Raw genomic sequence first — 22,768 nt, forward strand, 5'->3', positions numbered from 1 at the left:
ACATCTCGAACCGTATAATCTTTCTTCAAAGATTAAAGGCATTGTTTAACTATAAATTCAATCTTTTTTAACTATAGATTCAATCTTTTTTCCATTCAACATAAGTTGATTTTTTTGCAAGGTCTTGATAGGTTTCATCAACGTAATGAATAATATCAAAACTTATGCAGTGAGTATAGAAACATTTTCTCTACACATCATGGTTTAGTCGATCAAGAGGAAATGAGATTTGATGTTCGTGACCACAAAAAATTTGTTGAGTTGAGGAGGAGGAGGATGAGGTTGTCCCACCACAGTGGAAATGAGTAAGGTTGTCGAAGATGTTAGGGCCGACTGAGGCTTTAATGACAAGGATAGGAAGAAGGTAGAATCAATCAAGATAGGAAGGTAAGATAAGAGGGATATGAGATCTGATGTTCGTGACCACAAAAACTTTGTTGAGTTGAGGAGGAGGAGGAGGAGGAGGTTGTCCCACCATGGTGGAAATGAGTAAGGTTGTCGAAGATGCTAGGGTCGACCGAGGCTTCAACAACAAGGAGAGGAAGAAGGTAGAATCAATCAAGATAGGAAGGTAAGATTTTTGGGAGGAGAGGTAGCGAATCTGGCTATGATACCATGTTGAATGGTGTAATCTTCATTGCCTCAAAGCATAGTACATACAAAAGATATATACAAATACAACATGGCCTTGGGCCGAGGTGGCTAAGCTATAAGCTAATGTACATACATACTAACACACACAAACCCTAAAGCATAGAAATATCGTTAGGGAACAATTTTCTTTTTGAGAACTGTCAAGTGTTGTTTTCACTTTTATAGGATGATGGTGTAAGAATCATGTGTGTTCTTGATTCTTCTTGGGCTTAACCTAGAGTCCTAGACATCATATCTTTTGTAAGTGTGTTCTTATTGAAATGTATAAATACTTCAAAAAAAATCAGTTTGTTCTTTGAAGGTGTTTTTAAAGTTTGTATCATATTAGGTTGTATTGATACCCTCGAACAATATCATTCAGTATAAATTGTTTTGAGGAATGAGTTTTCTTTATTATTAATTTGAACATAGAGATTAAGTTATACGAGAAAGAAGAATACAATTTAAAGCTAATATATTGTCATATAAACAATGGTGGACACAAAATAACTTTCACTCATAAAATTGTGCCCAAAAATATTTAAATCAAAGGTGGATGCATGTGTGCAAAATCAACGCTGATCATCACCCTACAAACTCTTTAAGGATATTACTATTTATAATACTAATAATAGAATAGTGCAGCTTTCCTCTCGTAACAAGAATCCTGTCTGTTATGAGTTCCATTAGAATAAGATTTCCTTCATACATTATATAAACACATCATCACAGAGAACTCTCTAGAATGAATTAGCAAAGACATCATCTGGTGAAAACAAAGTCTTACTTGAACACACAAGCTGGCGATGGGAAACAACTGACTTTGTTAGCCTCTTTCTTGAATCAGACGATGATAATATGCACATTGAACTTCCAAGCTGTCGTCGAAGAATATATGACTTTGATAGCATCTATCTTGAAAATATGATGAACACTTGTTAATTGCTGGCGAAGAACATACAACGACAATATGAGATTATATAAAAATTCGATGTGACCTAATTTAATTGTAAAGACCTCACCTATAACAACTCCGGCAAAACGTGGTATGCTATGTCAACCAGAAAAATCCTAGGCCTTGTTCCACTCAGCTAGGGTAACCTGGAGTTGCAAAAAAACAAGGAATAAACAGGATTTAGTAAGTCACCTCAAAGTTTTGATTGAAACTGGAAAAGAAAAAAAAAAAAAAAAAAAACAGTTTGCCCAAAAACATAAAAACATAAGGGTTTTTTTTTTTTTTTACAAATAACTGTACAACCAAAAAAACGTTTCATTTTCATTCAAATAGAAGATTGAAATTATGTAATTAGCTATATTCTCGATATTACACTATAACCTTTATAAGTCTAAATATATTTTATCGAAAGTTCGTGGAAAATTCTGTCCACGGACACTCGTTGAAAATTTAAGTTTAGTGCGTCTATCACTATCAAGTTTGATATCACAAATACGTCATGCTAACGCTGTTAACATGAAGAATAATGCAAAGATATCATGCAATGGCCTTCATTTGTATTTTAAAAGACCCTAAAAAAAACAATTCCTCATCTCTTTCGAATTCTTCAAAACGGAGACATGGGCAACTTAGATTTAGATCCATATATGCTCACCAATAGAGCTGGAAAGCATGACGATCCTAATAGCACAACACCATTTCTTAGTCCGCCGCGCAATCGGAGGTAAGTTATCTTTTATTAACATTTGATCTACTTAATGTCTATCGGGCTCTGTTTTAAAACATTAGTTTGATGTAGAGGTTTAAGCAAGCTTTTGCAGTGTCTATAGATATTTGTGTTTTGATTTAGGCTGGCACAGTTTTATTAAGTCTTATGAGTATATAACTCCTGATGAAAAGCGGGATCTTTTGGCTTTTGATGTTATTGTGGCTATTAATTTATAGAATATAAATAGAACTGAGGTTTAGGATAGGGAAACAAAGCAAATGGCCCAAATGCGCACAAGATCTAATCATTGTGGGTGATGGATGGTCTTGTTGAAGAGAATGGAGTGGAGAGAAAGAGGAGAATACAGGGTATCGATTAGATTTGTAAATAGTGAATTGGGAGGGATGATAAAGAAGCTGATGACAGGGGTGTTGAGATGACGAAGAACCAGAGAAAAAGCATGGTAGAGGGGCTGTTGTGTTGAGGTTACACTGAACAGTGAACAGGGGAGAGGTTTGGTGGAGGAAGAGATGGTGCTGTGCATTTGCGGGTCACGGCCACCAGAACAATGTGGGGACTAGGGCGGACAATGGCACAGCCGGAGGGTCGTTGGTGTGATCATTGACTATGGCTGGTGGAGGTTGTGAGGTTGAAAGGCCGGAGAGTAGGTAGCTGTAAACAGGGACGAGGAGGGTGGGGGAATTGTTTTTTTGTTCATACGTGGATACGAGGAAGCTAAAATTGGAAAGTATAATTATCAAAATATCCAATGTTTTAAAAACCGGTTTTTTAGTTGAACCGGTATGATAATCGGTTCCCGGTTTAACCGGTTCGACCGCCGGGTTAAACGGTTTCTATAATTTTCATTTTTTTTTCTTATTTTCCTATACATACACTTACATATATAAATCATGAATTTGACGTTTACAAATTCAAATATTAAAAATACATATAAAAATAAGTTGTAGAACAATCCAAATACATTAAAATAACACATAACCATAAGTTTTAGTGTTTACATCAATCCATATACGTCAAAATGAAAATAAAGTATAATATCAAAACAAAATATAGTTTTAGATGCATATAAACACATCAAAAAACTTTATAACACTTACCATATGTTTTTATTTAGAGAAAACTAAATAGATTTGAAAAAAATCATCAAAGTTTATAACGCAAATGGTTCTTTTCCATGTATTTTTATTCGGTTTAACCGGTTTATTTTAACCGGTTCAACCGGGTTTTTCTAAAAATCGGCCGGTTTAATGCGGTTCAAAAATCGACGTAAAACCGATGATAGTTGAACCGCTCCCTCCCCCGGTTTTCGGTCCAACCGGTTCGACCGGCCGGTTCAAACCGATTTTTAAAACATTGAAAATACCCTCGTTAGAATATATTTTTTTTCTTTTCTTTTTCTTTCAATTTCATCATTTTCTCTTTCCGTTTCTACGCCTTATATTAGTTTTAGTTTATGATAAAATACATTAATAAAATTTCATTAAACCAAAGTGAAAATAAAATTTACATTAAAACCTAAAAATTAAAGATATAATATCTTTCATCTTGTGTTGGAGCTTGTTAAAAAGGTTGAGTTGATCGGGTGGAAGATCCGGATGAGACGACGTGATTATCATTTTCAAGTCGTTGAATGTGGTTTTGTACTCCTAACTTTTTTGAAGAAAGTTAAGATGTTTATCAAGTTTTTATGAAAGAATTTGAACAGAATTTCGTTCAGGTTTAACGGGGTTTTTCTTATGTCATTTGTCGATGAAGATACTGCCTTTTTTTGCTTTATCCCTTCCTATTGGGCGTTGAAGAATGACCTTTTTCGGCTCCTCGTTATCATAATCATCTTCATTGATGTCAATTCTCAAACCCACTTCCGATTAAGAAGTTCTCGCTAGTTTGTTGGAGTCGTTGGGATTGCATTTATGAGTGACTAAGTGCGCTCAGATCAAGGGACCATTTTGGATCGGCAAGCATACCACACCAAGATTTTTGATGGCGAAATGGTTTACCACCATGGTTCGTCTGGTATTCTTGAAGAGCAATACTTAAAAGGTCGAAATCATTATAACCGTCACGACGTATGTTTGTGAGGTTGAGGTGAATTCCATTGAAACTTGTACAACTACTTCTTAACTTGCGCCATTTTCCATTGACATCATCGTAAATCCAATATTCACCTTTTTCCATTCCCAAGTGGAAGTGTTTTAGAACACGATTCCAAAATGCGTCCCAGATTGGGCTTTTCCCATAAGCTCGTCAGTGGATATTGCAATCCAAGCTTTTGTTAGCACCAATTCCTCATTTTCATCCCATTTATTTTGAGCATTTTTTCTTTTGTCCCTTGGTTGCCTTCTTGTAAATTGTGGTTGAGTTTCCAACACCCTTTCGACATCATCATTGTGGGGAGATTGGGGTTGGGTAGGTGGTGGTTAGGAAGGTTGAGTTTGAACTTGTTGAAACTATGATCGTTTGAATTGTTGGAATTCTTTTGGTGTTTAGTAAGGTTTTGGTTGTTGGAAGTAGTTTTGTTGGTATGGTTGTTGGAAAATGGGCGATTTGTGGAATTGGTGAGTTTTTTGGAAGGAGCATATTCATGAAACCTCTTGGTGGTGATTCGAAATTTGGGTATTGGCGATGTGTTTTGTTGAGTGAGAATGTGCCGGTAGGAGAAGTGGGTGTATATGGGGTGTTTGGAGTGTTTGGGGTGTTTGGATTTTGATCCATTTTTTGGATTGTAATGTAGAGAGAAATAAGTGAAAGTATTGTGTGTTATATTATAAATGTTTATTTGTATTTATATGTATAATTTAGAGATTTAAAAAAAATGTTTTTTTTCAAACGGTCACAATATCGTTGGGTGTTTCTCTTTCCTTTGTAATGCAACATAGCCTCACTCATTATACCTCACACTTATAGAGGTTGGGGTGTTGTTTGGAGCTAACTCACGCGCTTGCCAAGTCACGTTATGTATCCCTTTGTTGGGCATTTTATATAGCATGATAGGTGGTTTAGTGAACTTAACAAAACTTTTTCTCCAATCTAACTATTTAAATGACGGAATCCTAAAAGAGATTTTAATTTGAAAAGGTTGTATGCGATTAATTTCAGCAACAACAATCTAACTAGCAAGATTCCAGCTTTAGTTCGAAACTGCCTCGACCTAAGTTCGTTGGATATTATCTTGAACAAATTTTCATGAGAAATCCCGAGAGGATTTATGAGTTTGCAACCTTGAACGTCCTCAACATCTCCTAGAACAAACTAGTCGGTGAGTTTTTCTAAAAATTAGGTCAAATGAAAAGCTTAAAAGCTAACAAACTTAGATCTTTCCTACGAACTATTACTCGACATAGTCCCCTCTGACAGTCAACTAGCAGACTTCAACCACACAATCTTTGCAGGAAACCCTAACTCTTTTCACCACACACCCTAGGCCGCAATTTCAAATCAAATCTCAAACAAAACTCCATCAACAACTCCAAACTCTTCATCTCAATCTGTATCCTAGTAATAATAATCATATGAACTGTAATCACCTTCTAATCAAAGAACAAGATCCAAAAGACAAAATAATGAGAAACCAACAACATTACAGAGGTTGGATTTTAAAGTTGAATATGTTATTTTAAAGAATAAACACAATCAGAAAAGGTGGTGTTGGAATTGTCTTGCAACAAATCAATGCCAAATCAAATTATTAATGGGCCGAAATCACGAATTGGGAATAGAAATTCGAACATTAGGAATAATGAATAATTGAAACATCATGAGATTACTCAGGTACATTTGTAATTGTGACACAAGTATTGCCCTGTCCATTTACTCATATCTTGTGGATGATAACCTTCTTTGCTCATAAATCCATGGAAAAGTCATTATTGGGGAAATGTGATTTGTTGTCATAAGTATTACCTTATCTAGTTACTCTGATTTCCTTAATTATCATCAACCTCAAACTAGTTTGTGTCTTCCAAATTTGAAAAAATGTTAGTTGGTTTTTATTACCTAATAAAGTATTTAGTTTATGCAAATCCTTGGCATCAGTCTCACAAAGAGAAAGGAAGAGAGGGGGTCCAAATGAGAGGGTCATTTATTATATAATATAATTAATTTTATCCGATTCAAATAAATAATAAAAAAATAGATGAGGGAAACATATGTGGTGTTTGTTTTTGAAGTGGTAAAATATCTTCGGTTTTTTCAATGTTTACTGAATAAGATATAGACCAAAAGTCTTTTTCCACATCTTCAGTCTTTATGAAAAAATTGTTTGCTTTTTAAAGTCAATGGGTTGGTGGTGGTGGTGGAGGTGGTGGCGGCGGCGATGGTGATATTGGTGTTGGTGGTGGTGGTTGTAGTGGTGAAGGTAAGTGTGGGGGTGAGGTGGTGGTGGCAAATTGTCGAAATTAGTGGTAATGGTGGTGACATGGTGGTGGTAGAGGAAGCGAATGTGGAGGTAACATCAGTGATGGTGATGGCGGCAACGGTGGTGTCGACAGTAGTGGAGAAAAAAATATCATATTAAGGTTAGAACTTAGAAAATGTCTTTCAAAATCAGAATTCATATTGAAGTAGTGGGGTGCAGCCATAAAGAGGCTTGTTGTAGCAAGAACCGATGGGAGTGGTACAATGTTCCCATCGATGGTGGTTTCTAGCCACATTTAACCTCGCCACCCAGCAGGGTATGTATAACACACAACCTAAGTAAAATTTTTATTACCATACATGGCGTGGGATAAGGCGAATGTTTTTATTTCATATTTTATTTATTTATCCCACATTGTTTATATAAGGAAAACAAGGTCTCTCGTATTGTCATAACAAGTCTCTCCCTGTGTGTATATATCTCTTGGCTTGAAAAGTCATGAATGTGTCTTATAGATCTACCCTATGAAGTTTAGTTCCATAAGCAGACTGGTTTTAAATTTCTATGAACTAAAATCGAAATTGTTAAATTCTAGTATATATTTATATTTATATATTAGCAACTTATTATATAAACATTTGTTTTTTCAGGTTTCGATTTGACTTTCAGACGTTATTTGCCTTTCTCGGGGGTTACTATACGATGATTGGAACACTAGTACTAATCATTCAGTTAAACTTCCAAAAGGAATCAATCCCTCCTATGGAAACCCATTGTCTATTTATGATCATATCTTTTGGAGCATTATCCATGATTACATTAGCTTCAGGGATTATGTTCTATACAAACAATCAGTTATTGTCCCCTGTTTATGACATGATCTTGGACATTACTTTTTGGTTGTCGTTGATTCTCTCACCTCTCTCCCTTGTGCTAGTGATATTGATCCCTCCTAATATAAAGTGGGTTGGATATACATTGGTATCTGTGCTTTTTGTAGGGATTGTTGTATTTTACTTGAGGAGACTCAAAAGGCTACATGACAAGAAACATGCAGACAGCTTTGGAGATATCGAAATGGTGTAAAAACTGACCCTATGACACATTATCATATATAGAACTATATTTTGTGAGTAATAGAATGTTTTTTTCATGATAAACCTAATTAAACCTATGCATGAGTTTATTTGTGTAATCTTTTATATGTATGTGTTTATGATAAATCTTATTCAGACATAATACTAGAAATGACTTGTTAATAATTAAAGCTCTATATCTTATATTCATATTTTAAATTTATTCATTGAAATTAAACAACTTCAAACTTAGTGCATTCACAATGCACTGAACTCTATAAATCTTGATGGTTGTCACATCAACATTTCATGATTCATACAACTATACCATTTAATTCATACAATACCTTGAATGCTACACAGTTCAATGGAACACATTTTTTATAAAAAAAGTTTTTTCCCATCAAACTATTTAATGACCATTAAAGTCAAAATTCTTAAATGTCAATTTCACATCCCACTATAGTTGAGTTTAATCCATTTAATTTCAATTAGACATATCACCTCATTCATTTATTCCATTAAACCATGTATTTTGAATGCCCTTATGTAAAATAATATGGTATATCTTATAAACGTTTGTCACATTGGTATTTGTGTTATTTGTGGTGACATGTGATTTTACTGTAAATGTCTCAAATGGTTACTTGACAATAAACATGATTGTTGGATATGCTCTATAACCCTATTGGATGCGAGTTTGTTTTCTACGAAATGCAACTTTTTAAAAAACGTTGCATTTCAGCATGGGTTTCATTAATAATGCAACATTTTCTTATAAGTATTGCTTGACAATTTTGGAGTGTTTTTAGAATTCTAGCTAGTTAGATACATATGCATCATATTTCTTCTCTCGCTATTGATAAAGTTTATCAAACAAGCATTTGTAGTCGTCATTTATTAGCAACTTTAATGTTTATGTCTTGTGGTTTTCTCACATTTAGTTCCCACTCAATTCTTGGTGTTGTTTGTCATTGTTCTTCGTATTTATCATCCTTAAAGAAGTGGTATCAGAGACAAACATCCCAAAACCCACATTAAGAAATTGATATCTTCAAAGGTTGCATGCACCCCATATTGGTTTAACTTACCTTCATGTCTAACTTATAAAAAAACATGTCAAAGGGTTTTCCTTAACCAATATTACTCATCTTCTCATCATATCTTACCCCTACAAATAATTGATTTTAGGCTTGGATTATTTGTATGTCTTTAAGTAGATTCCCCAAGGATACCTATCACATAAAAATAACTTATTAATAAAAACAATTATTGAAAAATAAAAGAAAAATAATTTAAATTTCATACCTATTTCAACAATCAAAATCCTCGACGAGTGGAAGTATGACATCCCCAATTTTCGCGGCCAAATAAAACTTTTTATTATGCTTATTTAAAACAGAGTATTCTTTAAAATTGTATTTTATTAGTGCGAAATTTACCCCAAAACATTTTCATTGTAAGATGAAATCAAAAACGTTTTCAAAGAAATGTTTTCCATTAATATTAAAAACTTCAAATGTCAACAATGATACAGAATCATAAGCATAAACTAGTCATTACAGGCCTTACAACTGCTTATTATACTAATGGCCTTAAACTCCTTAAATCTCTCAACATATTTAAAATCATTATCCTTGTGCATTCGTACTGCTACCTAAGATACAAAAAACTGAGTGGGCCGGGCTTGGGAGCCTGTTGAGTACATAGGGTTTTCAACCTATAATAATATAATTAAATTCTTTAAATATATATCTCACACCAATCAATTAACCCGATTAACCATTTCCGTTATCCTCACACTCTGATCCCAAAATGTTGATCTCAAGAGACCCATCCTAAAGGATCACTGTAAGCAACGAGTAGACAACACTGCTTCGGGTATTCCTTAGTAATATAAGTCAATAAACGCAACCATGGAAGGATAGAGTACATCGAATGAACGTACAATTTATTAACACCTACAGGTAATGATCCTGCCAGTGTTCTACAAGACTGTATAAAATAGTCAGTCGTCATCTATACTCTGATAGATGACTAGTTCATATGTACAATAGTACTATAATGGTCACGGCCTCACACTATTATTTTATCTTTCACATCTATGAGCTACCCAATATGATTTAAGTAGGGTTGCCAAAGTGAAACCTTAATTTCGGGCTTTTGCATCCTATTTAAGCTCCTTAACCCCCACCCATTGGCCTCATTTACATCCTCCAAGTCCCAAACTCTAATCTACAAAACCCTAGAGCTTTATTTGAGAGTGTGAGCCATTTTGAGGGATCTTTGTGCACTTTTGAAGCTTGTGGAAGAATAAGGAGATAGAGGGCTTTAGAGGAAGAGAGTAGATCCAGAAACTACACTTCGTTGACTACATTTTCTAGTAATCAAGTTTCTACCTTGATCATTCATTCATTAGATCTACTTACTTCCATTTTTATGAGGGTTTTGGTTCAAGAACCTTGGTCTTTGGGATTTGGACGTCCCAAGTGAGTTGCATTCCAGATCTGGGATCTAGAAGGGGTTCCATGACATAAAGGTACAAACTTTATGACCATGGAAGCCCCATGCAAGCTTAAAAACGTTATTATGACCTTTTAGCCCTAAAAGGCCATGCATGGAAGGAAAGCTAGGAACTTTACGTGTCCAACTGATGTCCAAGGCCTAGATCAATTATAATGTGCTTTGGTTTAGAGTATTATGGTTGTGGACTAAGATCTATGTCCTAGAGAGTTAGGCTTTTAGCTAAACCCATTAAGAAGGACTAATAGCGGTAAAGTTGGAAACTTTACCCTTAAAAGTGTATTCCCAGTGTGTAGATGAAGTATGGAGTTTGGATCTGAAGGGTAGGAGCTTAATCCATTGAGATGGCTCAATCAGACAGAGGAACTTGGTGAGTCCATAGAGGGACTCGATGAGTTGAGTTGGTTTGTCCCATTTAAGCTTAAAGTAGAACTCGACGAGTCGGTGAAGGGACTCAACGAGTTGATTCGGTAGATCTCGACTATAAGTATCCTGGGAACTCGACGAGCTGGGGGGAGACTCGACGAGTTAGATCGCGATTTCAGGCTCTAGGACTCGACGAGTTGATGGAGCAACTCGACGAGTTGGGTCAACCAGAAGGTTGACTTTGACCAATCTTTGACTTTGACCAGGGGTAAAAAGGTCATTTTACCCTAAGGAGAATTATCAAGTTTTGACTAAGTGTTTTTGTGAAATCAATAGTCGGGGAGTCGTTGGAGCAGCCGTCAGAGATTCCTCACACGAGATTTCATGTTTAGCATACGAGGTGAGTTTTCTCCGGTAGAAACGGGTCTAAGGCACCAAGGCCGGCCCGTTTAGATAGTAGTAGTTCTGGGCTATGGTCCGATGTCGGGCACGGCCCGATGTAGGTTTATATGTTTTTTCCGGATTTCGATCCGATGTCGGGGCAGTCCCGAGGAATGCTTGTATGCTTGATGTCTTTGTGATTCTAGCATTTGTTTGTATTTGTATGTTTCCGAGCTTCGGTCCGATGTCGGGGCGGTTCCCGAGGAATGTTCGTATGCTTCCGGATTTCGGTCTGATGTCGGGCGGGGCCCGAAGAATGTCAATATGTTGTTTTTAGTTGCTTATGTTATGTATTAATTGATATGCTCATATGTATTTCGAGATTTGCTCGATGTCGGGCGGGGCCTGATGCCGGGAAAGCCGATGCCGAGCCTGACTCGAAGTAGCACGGGCGAGGCCCAGATATGTATATGGTATGTGTAACGCCCCGATTCTCATGTATTGATTTAATGTGTGAGTTTCTTGATTTCAAGGGCTACTCGACGAGTTTATTTCCCTACTCGTCGAGTAGCAGCGGGTTGGTACACGTATTTTAATGACCTACTCGCCGAGTCCAAGAAGGGACTCGACGAGTAGGAGCTGGCAGATGAAACCCTAAATCTCGGGGTTTGCACCCTATTTAAAGGATCATTGGCCTCCCCCAGCCTCCCCTTTACTGCTTCTTGTCCCTCTCAAACCCTAATCGAGTGTGTGTGTTCCATTTGTGTATTTTTGAGCTTGGAAGAGGATTTTGTGGAGAAGGGAGCTTGGAGAGCAAGTATTTAGAAGCAAGGAGCTTGTGGGATCTGAAATCTACTTTATTGGGCATCTTCTGGAAGGTATAAATCGTTACCCTGACTTTCCCCTCTTTGGACAAATTCTAGGGTTTTCATGGTATGAATGGAAGCTATTCTTGTGTGCAAGCTAAGATCTGAAGTTGTAACTTCAGAACTGAGCTCCCTTGGGCTTCTTAGTCCATAAAGTTTCCAGCTTGTGCAAGAATGAGACTCTCCCAAGGTGTAAAGCTCCATTGGAAGCTTAGATTGGTCATTTAGGGCCTTTAGATCCTTGCATGTGCGTAAAGTTTGCAACTTTACGTGATAAACATGCCTTAGAAGCTTGGATCTGTAATCTGGAACCTTGCCATGGCTTAAAAAGCGTCTACATGGATGAAGGTCTGCAAGGACTCGGCGAGTTGGATGAACAACTCGGCGAGCCCGTTGAAGATGGCCATGAACTCGACGAGTTGGATGAACAACTCGGCGAGTCCGTTGAAGATTTCCTTGAACTCGGCGAGTCGTCTAGGGTTTCTCCCAATTCTCGGACACGTATGAACTCGGCGAGTTAAAGGGGAACTCGACGAGCCAATCAAGGATTTCATGACTTCTCGAGTTCAGGAAGGACTCGACGAGTCGGCGAACTGCACTCGACGAGTCGAGTCAACATGGACTGTTGACTTTGACTGTGGACTTTGAATTGGACCAAGGGTTGACCAGTTGACTTCTAAGGGTATTCTGGTAATTTGGAGATTTATGAAAAAGGGTTTTATGGTAACTATAGGTGGTGGAGTTCGTGTTGGTGATCCGGGAGTTGAGCTTTCTAGTTTCAGACGTCAGTTGCGAGGTGAGTTCTCCTCACTATATCAACAGGGTCTACGGCACCAAGGCCGGCCCTTTATGATTTACTTCCTGGTTTAGGAAGGTTGTTATGTTAGATTACATCCTGGTTTAGGATGGTTGCTATGCTAGATTTCATCCTGGTTTAGGATGGTTGCTATGATATTGATCGGTTAGATCTGCATGTTTACTTGCTTATATGTACGTGTACATGTTTGTTGGTTTGGGGAAAGGGTTGAGGCAGGTCCTGATGTGTGCAGTAGGCCAAGACACCCTGGGCGGATCGGATAGACTGCAGGCCCGGGCCGGGCAAATCTAGTCAGGCCGAAGGCCCAGCGAGCGGTCCGGATAGGCTGAAGGCCCCGAGGAGGGCGGTCCAGACGTGCCGAGGGCTCGGAGAGCGGTCCAGATAAACTGAGGACCGGGATTCGGTCCAGTCAGACTGATGGCTCATTACGCATGATGTATTGTTTGCTATTATGTTTATATGATATGATATGGTTATATTTGTATGGCGTTGGTATTTTGGGGGTAACTCACTAAGCTTTCGGGCTTACAGTTTCAGTTTACTGTTTCAGGTACATCAGGGGATCGCGGCAAGGCGAAGGCATGATCGTATAGCTCCTCATATTATATTTATGTTTTTGGGAATACTCTGATAAATAATATTTTAAACAAGTTGTAATGTTTTGATGAACTTGACATGTTTTAAAAGTTTAAATTGGTTCGAAATTTTTGGGTGTTACAAGTTGGTATCAGAGCCTTGGTTTGAGTGAATTGGGGGAACATTCGTGTGAATCCAGTCTCAAATCAAGGAAAGGTTTTCAAAATAATTTCTAAAATGGTTTTCAAAATAAATAAAGGAGGATGCAGGGTGTACGATCAGCCGGAGCCAGTAAGTAGACCCCAAAATACCATACAAGTTATTGGATTATGTGATATGTTAGAACAACATGCTAGTACTAGGCTAGGGATCTTCAGGATTTGCATGATAGAATTGCCTGATTACATGATGCCTGCTAGCCTAGGGTTTCCCTTATATGAAATTGACATCATTACTGGAGTTGATTAGTGTATGCATCACGGTTATACATAATTAAGATCTTATAGCCTGAGAATGTTTGATTTGGCCTTATGTTCTGTTCTTGTTTGATTGGGAGCTTAGGGTAGGATTGGATATTTGAAAGTCTATAGGGTCTAGCGTTATGTATGGCTAGCATACACTAGCGCTGCAGGGTTGGTGGAAGTTTCATGGATGGATAGGTTATTTGGGATGAGTCCGCCGACTACAAGGCATTTAGCCTTCCTTTAGGAGTGAGGCTTGAGTGCTCGCTATGATTATGTGTATTGTTAGGGCGTTGTGATGATACTTGGGACAAATATGGGTAGTTGTGGAAGGTAGTATGGGCCCGTACTACTGAAAGCACAGGACCCATACGCGTAGCAAGGAAGTCACAACCCCTAGGGTTTTGTCGGGAGTTGGTTCCCAGTTCCTTATATGGATTATCTGATACCTTGTGTTATGTTTCGGAATGGTGATGACCAGGCGCTTTGTGATTGGATCCGGTTAGGGATCAGGAGAGGGAGAGGGAGAGGGCGGACAGGGGGTGCTGACAGCGCCCGAGACTATCGGCCAAATGAGGCCAGATGAGATGGATGACAGGATCCGGGAGATCCTGCATGATGAGGTTGCTGCTTTGTTCCGGGCCGAGTTGCCAGAGATGTTCGGGTCTATTAAGACCACTATGGTGGAGTATTTTGATGATCGCTACGCAGCCCTCACCGAGGCGGCTGCCGCAGCAGCTACAGCAGCTGTATCGGCGGCAGGGATGGGAGCCGGTCGGGCTTTTCAGTATCGGGACTTCAACAACACGAAGCCCCCTACTTTTGATGGGACTCATGACCCCATCAAATCCATGAGGTGGTTGTCTGACGTGGAGGGATGTTTCTTCACATGCTTGTGTCCTACTGACCAGAAGGTCAGATGTGCCCTGAACTTGCTAAGGTCCGGGGCAAAGGACTGGTGTAGGTTGATGACTGGGTCGTATTCAGACGAGCAGAGAGCTGCTGTTACTTGGGAGCAGTTCAGGGATATGTTCCGCGCTCGCTACATTCCTCGAGTCGAGCGGGAGCGGTTAGCTCAGGAGTTTCTGGAGTTAAGACAGGATCGGGAGACGGTGACGGAGATCACCCGTATGTTCACTGAGAGGGCGATGTTCTGCCCGTAGTTTGCTTCTGAGCAAGCTCAGATGACTCGTTATCTGAGCATGCTCAAGACGGATATTCAACAGTTTGTGGCGACTCGGCGTTGTGATACGCTTCTGGAGTTACAGGAGGCCACCAGGCGGCGGGAGCTTGAGATTGAGTTACAGCTGAGAGAGCAGGGTCGGGCCCCGGCACAGACGCAGCCGGCGCCAAAGCGGTCTAAGATCGCTGATTCCAGGACAGGGGGACATCAGAGCCGCACTTGTGGCAAGTGCAGATAGGGGCACACGGGGGTTTGTAGGTCCGGTAGCGGATGCCGCAAATGCGGCCAGGAGGGGCATTTTGCGAGGGATTGTCGTCAGACGACCCCAATTCAGGATATGAGGATCTGCTACCATTGTCATCAGGTTGGTCACGTGAAGACCAATTGTCCACAACTTGCATCTAGGCCGGCATAGGCTCCAGCTCTGGCTACATTGAGGATTACCGACGGGAGTCAGGGTCGAGCGATGCCCCCGAGGGCCCAGGGGCGTGCCTTCCAGCTTACCGCAGAGGAGGCCAGGGCAGCACCAGATGTGGTTGCGGGTATGTTTCTATCCTTTATCTCATTTATTACGTATGTTTTATGCTTATCCGTTGTACCTGTGGTTAGGTACATTATTAGTGAACTCCTTGCCTGATTTGGTTTTATTTGAATAAGGTGCGAGTCGGTCTTTTGTATCTCAGACTTTCAGTAGGGAGTTTGGTGTGCCAGTGGGCGAACTAGAGTGTCCGTTACGAGTCTCTATCGCCAACGAACACGGAGTTTCTGCTTCTTCGGTCTATCGAGGGTGCGAGTTGGAGATTTTCGGGGTATCCTTTCCGATAGATTTGATCCCGATCCCCATGGGGGAGGTGTGCGTGATTGTAGGCATGGATTGGCTCAGTCGGTTCGGTGCTATGATTGATTGCGAGGGTCAGCGAGTGGTAGTTCGAACCCCAAGTGGGGGAGAACTGATTGTATATGGCGAGGGCACCAGAATGAGATCAGGGTTTTGTTCAGCTGCCAGGGCTCGGCAGTACATTCAGTACGGGTGTGCGGGTTATCTAGCGTATGTGGTAGATACGCGGGGGAGAGATCAGACATCAGTTTCAGAGGTTCCGGTAGTTAGAGAGTTTGCTGATGTGTTCCCGGAGGAATTACCCGGAGTACCTCCGGAGAGGCAGGTCGAGTTCAGGATCGACCTGGTGCCAGGTGCGGCCCTTATCGCTAAAGCGTCGTACCGATTGGCACCACCAGAGATGCAGGAGCTGTCATCACAGCTTCAGGAACTACTGGGCAAGCAGTTCATTCGACCTAGCAGTTCTCCATGGGGAGCACCGATTCTTTTTGTCCGGAAGAAGGACGGTTCGCACCGGATGTGCATTGACTACCGGGAGTTGAATAAGTTAACGGTGAAGAACCGTTACCCACTCCCGAGGATAGATGATCTCTTCGATCAGTTGCAGGGAGCATCTTGGTTTTCCAAGATAGACTTGAGGTCTGGGTATCACCAGGTTAGAGTGAGGGATGAGGACGTGGAGAAGACCGCATTTCGGACGCGTTATGGACATTACGAGTTCGTGGTGATGCCGTTTGGGCTCACCAACGCGCCAGCAGTATTCATGGATCTGATGAATCGGGTCTGCAGACCGATGCTGGATCACTCGGTCATCGTGTTTATAGATGATATCTTGGTGTATTCCAAGACCCGAGAGCAGCACGAGGAGCACCTTAGGGAGCTATTGGGAGTTCTGAGACGAGAGCGGCTATATGCCAAGTTCTCGAAATGTGAGTTTTGGCTACGAGAGGTCCAGTTCCTCGGACATCTTGTTAACCAGGAGGGGATTTTGGTCGATCCGGCCAAAATCGAGGCGGTTATGCAGTGGGAGGTTCCGAAATCTCCCTCAGACATCAGGAGCTTCTTGGGATTGGCAGGGTACTACCGGAGATTCATACAGGATTTCTCCAAGATTGCAGTACCCCTCACTCGTCTGACGAGGAAGGGGTGGATTTCCGGTGGGGCCCTGAGCAGCAGAAGGCGTTTGAGACCCTCCGACAGCGATTGTGCGAGGCCCTAGTTTTGACTCTTCCGGAAGGAGTCGAGGATTTTGTGGTGTTCTGTGATGCGTCCATCACGGGACTAGGGGCAGTCCTCATGCAGAGGGGACGGGTGATAGCTTATGCATCGCGGCAGCTGAAGCCGCATGAGACGAGGTATCCTACTCATGATCTGGAGTTGGGGGCGGTGGTTTTCGCCCTCAAGATATGGAGACATTACCTATATGGGGTCCGTTGTACCATATACACGGATCACAAGAGCTTGAGACATATCATGGATCAGCCGAACCTGAACATGAGGCAGCGCAGGTGGCTGGATGTAGTCAAGGACTACGATTGTGAGATCCTTTACCACCCTGGTAAAGCGAATGTGGTTGCGGATGCTTTAAGCCGCAAGTCAGCTGGGTCTTCCACCCCAGCGATATGTATGAGGATAGTCGTGGACTCTCCGCTTGTGATTCTGATCAGAGATGCCCAGGTTGAGGGCATGCAACCGGAGAATTGGAAGCTGGAAAGGATCAAGGGTGAGAATACCCGGTTTGAGCAGGATAATCGGGGATTATTGACCCGATGTGGTCGAGTTTGGGTTCCGATGTCTGGTGGGGTTAGGCAGACGGTTATGGAGGAGGCTCATAAGTCTCATTTCTCTATTCACCCGGGGGCCACCAAGATGTATCGGGATTTGAGTTTGAGCTATTGGTGGCCATGCATGAAGTGAGAAATCGCTTGGTACGTCGAGAGGTGCTTGACCTGTAGGATGGTCAAGGCCGAGCATCAGAAGCCGCATGGCAAGCTGCAGCCCCTAGAGATTCTCATGTGGAAATGGGAACAGATCACGATGGATTTTATTACCAAGTTGTCGAGGACGGCGAAGGGGTTTGATGCTATATGGGTCATCGTGGATCGATTGACCAAGAGTGCCCATTTCTTGGCTATACGGGAGAGCTCATCGGCCGAGAAATTGGCCGAAGTGTACGTTCGCGAGATCGTGTCTCGCCATGGGGTTCCCGTTTCCATTGTCTCTGATCGGGATGTCAGGTTTACCTCCCGCTTCTGGCAAAAGTTTCGCGAGGAGCTGGGCACGCGGTTGCACTTCAGCACAACATTCCACCCGCAGACAGACGGCCAGAGCGAGCAGACTATTCAGACCCTCGAGGACATGTTGAGAGCCTGTGTCATTGATTTCGGTGGGAGTTGGGACTCTCACCTACCGCTTGCAGAGTTCGCCTATAATAACAACTATCATTCTAGCCTTGGCGCCCCGCCATTCGAGCTGTTGTACGGGCGGAGATGTCGCACCCCGGTTTGTTGGGGTGAGGTTGGTCACAGGGTGATGGGTCGGACGGAGGTGGTCTTGCAGACTACCGAGAAGATTCAGCAGATTAGGCAGCGGCTGCAGACCGCTCAGAGTCGGCAGAAGAGTTACGCCGACCGGCGCCGATCCGAGCTAGAGTTTCAGGTCGGTGACATGGTACTCCTGAAGGTCTCGCCCTTGAAGGGTGTGATCCGCTTCAGGAAGAGGGGGAAATTGGGTCCCCGATACATTGGCCGTTCAGGATCATTGCCAGGGTTGGCAAGGTGGCTTACAGGTTAGAGCTGCCGGAAGAGCTTAGTCGGATCCACAGCACTTTCCACGTTTCACAGCTGCGAAAGTGCATCATGGATCAGGAGGCGGTGGTGCCGCTGGATGATATCCAGGTTGATGAACGCCTGAATTACGTAGAGAGGCCTGTGGCCATACTGGATAAAAAGATGAAGATTCTGAGGAATAAGGAGATACCTTTGGTGAAGGTACAGTGGGAGCATCGGAGGGGGTCCGAGTGGACGTGGGAGACGGAGGCTGAAATGCGGGAGCATTACCCGGAGTTATTCGCTGCAGCAGACTTCGAGGACGAAGTCTAGTTCAAGTGGGGGAGAATTGTAACGCCCCGATTCTCAGGTATTGATTTAATGTGTGAGTTTCTTGATTTCAAGGGCTACTCGACGAGTTGATTGCCCTACTCGTCGAGTAGCAGCAGGTTGGTCCACGTATTTTAATGACCTACTCGCCGAGTCCAAGAAGGGACTCGACGAGTAGGAGCTGGCAGATGAAACCCTAAATCTCGGGGTTTTGCACCCTATTTAAAGGATCATTGGCCTCCCCCAGCCTCCCCTTTACTGCTTCTTGTCCCTCTCAAACCCTAATCGAGTGTGTGTGTTCCATTTGTGTATTTTTGAGCTTGGAAGAGGATTTTGTGGAGAAGGGAGCTTGGAGAGCAAGTATTTAGAAGCAAGTAGCTTGTGGGATCTGAAATCTACCTTATTGGGCATCTTCTGGAAGGTATAAATCGTTACCCTGACTTCATTTCATTCTAGATTCCCCTCTTTGGACAAATTCTAGGGTTTTCATGGTATGAATGGAAGCTATTCTTGTGTGCAAGCTAAGATCTGAAGTTGTAACTTCAGAACTGAGCTCCCTTGGGCTTCTTAGTCCATAAAGTTTCCAGCTTGTGCAAGAATGAGACTCTCCCAAGGTGTAAAGCTCCATTGGAAGCTTAGATTGGTCATTTAGGGCCTTTAGAGCCTTGCATGTGCTTAAAGTTTGCAACTTTACGTGATAAACATGCCTTAGAAGCTTGGATCTGTAATCTGGAACCTTGCCATGGCTTAAAAAGCGTCTGTATGGATGAAGGTCTGCAAGGACTCGGCGAGTTGGATGAACAACTCGGCGAGCCCGTTGAAGATGGCCATGAACTCGACGAGTTGGATGAACAACTCGACGAGTCCGTTGAAGATTGCCTTGAACTCGGCGAGTCGGCTAGGGTTTCTCCCAATTCTTGGACACGTATGAACTCGGCAAGTTAAAGGGGAACTCGACGATCCAATCAAGGATTTCACGACTTCTCGAGTTCAGGAAGGACTCGACGAGTCGGCGAACTGCACTCGACGAGTCGAGTCAACATGGACTGTTGACTTTGACTGTGGACTTTGAATTGGACCAAGGGTTGACCAGTTGACTTCTAAGGGTATTCTGGTAATTTGGAGATTTATGAAAAAGGGTTTTATGGTAACTACAGGTGGTGGAGTTCGTGTTGGTGATCCGGGAGTTGAGCTTTCTAGTTTCAGACGTCAGTTGCGAGGTGAGTTCTCCTCACTATATCAACAGGGTCTACGACACTAAGGCCGGCCCTTTATGATTTACTTCATGGTTTAGGAAGGTTGCTATGTTAGATTACATCCTGGTTTAGGATGGTTGATATGCTAGATTTCATCCTGGTTTAGGATGGTTGCTATGATATTGATCGGTTAGATCTGCATGTTTACTTGCTTATATGTACGTGCACATGTTTGTTGGTTTGGGGAAAGGGTTGAGGCAGGTCATGCTGTGTGCAGTAGGCCAAGACACCCTGGGCAGACCGGGTAGACTGCAGGCCCGGGCCGGGCAAATCTAGTCAGGCCGAAGGCCCAGCGAGCGGTACGAATAGGCTGAAGGCCCCGAGGAGGGCGATCCAGACGTGCCGAGGGCTCGGAGAGCGGTCCAGATAGACTGAGGACCGAGATTCGGTCCAATCAGACTGATGGCTCATTACGCATGCTGTATTGTTTGCTATTATGTTTATATGATATGATATGGTTATATCTGTATGGCGTTGGTATTTTGGGGGTAACTCACTAAGCTTTCAGGCTTACAGTTTATTGTTTCAGGTACATCAGGGGATCGCGGCAAGGCAAAGGCATGATCGTACAGCTCCTCATATTATATTTATGTTTCTGGGAATACTCTGATAAATAATATTTTGAACAAGTTGTAATGTTTTGATGAACTTGACATGTTTTAAAAGTTTAAATTGGTTCGAAATTTTTGGGTGTTACAGTATGTGGTAGTTGGGGAGACTCACTGAGCTTCGTGCTTACAGTTTTCAGTTTTGGTTTCAAGTACTTCCGGTAGCAAGGGGAAGAGCTCGGGATGATTGCAGTGTACACACTATTGGTCCAGCCTGGGATGTTTAGACTCTGATAATTGACTCATGATTTTGATACTGTATTTTATTATGATGATTTGAGATACACTACTTATGTTCTTTTTATGAGATGACAAATGGTATCTATGGTTTTATAAATAATCAAAACGAAATTTTGGACTGTATTTTTGGGATGTTACAGTTAGCTCCTTCAATTTTTTGGTACAGCGATGGTTCTTTCATGCACTTTTGAAATTTCATACTCCTCAAAATCACATCAAGCTTCGTGTTCCATGATTGATGTGCTTGTCTTAGACCATATAGTGCTTTCGTAATGCGATACACATTATGCTCGTTGCCTTTCTTTATATAGCCTTCCGGTTGCGATACATAAACGGTTTCTTTCAATTCTCCATGCAAGAACGCCATTTTAACATCGAAGTGATGAAGCTCCCACCCATTAGTAGCGGCTATGACAATAAGAAATCGGATGGTTTCGATTCAAGCTACCGAAGAAAATACTTCTTGAAAATCAATACCGGTTTATTGCACGTATCCTTTAGCAACCAACTTTTCCTTGTATTTATTGATGGTGCCGTCTGCATTTTTCTTCAATTTGAACACCCATTTGAGTCCGATTGGATTCACCCCCATAGGCTTGTTCACGAGAGTCCAAGTATTATTCTTGTTTATTGAATTGATTTCCGCATTCATGGCTTTGACCCACTCTGGTTCTTTCTTCGCCTCTTCAACCGATATCGAATCGTCATTGGTTGTTAGGAGAAGTTCTTCGAGATTATCAAGATCAAACTCATAATCTTGAAATTGTTTTGGAGGTACTCTTGGTCTCGAGGGCTTTTGGTTTGTAATTCCTTGTTGAACATTATTATTGACCGGACTTGGTTGTTCATTATCTTGTACTTCTGCTCTGTCTTCAAACCCATGATCTGATTTAGTTGGTTCATTTGGATCACTGTTTACATCGTTACCTTGATTGTTGTTCGCCTCGTCTTTCGGGTAGTCCCATTGTATTATGAATGAGCCCGGTTCTTCATTGTTGGTTATAGCTTCTTTAACCCAATCCCACCCTTTGGTTTTATCAAAAATAACGTCTCGACTCACGATTATTTTTTGTGTCATCGGGTTAAATAACCGATAAGCTTTCGTAACTAGTTCGGAACCAACATGCACTAGTGGTCTTGATCTTGCATCCAACTTCTTTAGATTTATCGGTTCAACTTTTGCATGTGCTAAACACCCAAATATACGAACATTTTCTAAATTCGGTTTTCTTTTATACAACTTCTCGTATGGAGTTGTATCACCAAGGAATCGTGTATAGACGCGATTCATTAGATTTGTAGAGTGATTTACTGCTTCTCCCCATAAGTAGTTTGGAACATGCATTGCCTTCATTATACTTCATGTCATATCCATAAGTGTTCGGTTTCTTCGTTCCACAATTCTGTTTTGTTATGGAGAGTATGGGGCGGTAAGGTGGCGTTTGACTCCGTTTTGATCACAAAAAGAATTAAACTCGAGAGAAGTAAACTCACCTCCTCGATCACTTCTAAAAACTTTCAAAGACTTTCCGATTTCATTCTCTGCCAAAGCTTTGAACTTTTTGAAGTGTGTAAACGCCTCACTCTTTTCTTCCATGAGATAAATCCACATATATCGTGAAAATCATCAATTAGTGTGAAAACATATCGGTTTTGACCTTTAGTTGTCGGTGTTATCGGACCGCATAAATCACCGTGAACTAGTTCCAATGGTCATTGTGCTTTGTATGTCGTCATAGTCGGGAATGAATTTCTTGTTTGCTTGCCCACTAAGCAAGACTCACACAATCGATTCTCATGATCA

Source organism: Lactuca virosa, chromosome 2 (genome assembly GCF_052849685.1).
Source record: "Lactuca virosa cultivar CGN04683 chromosome 2, Lactuca_virosa_CGN04683_v6, whole genome shotgun sequence".
Classification (NCBI taxonomy): domain Eukaryota; kingdom Viridiplantae; phylum Streptophyta; class Magnoliopsida; order Asterales; family Asteraceae; genus Lactuca; species Lactuca virosa.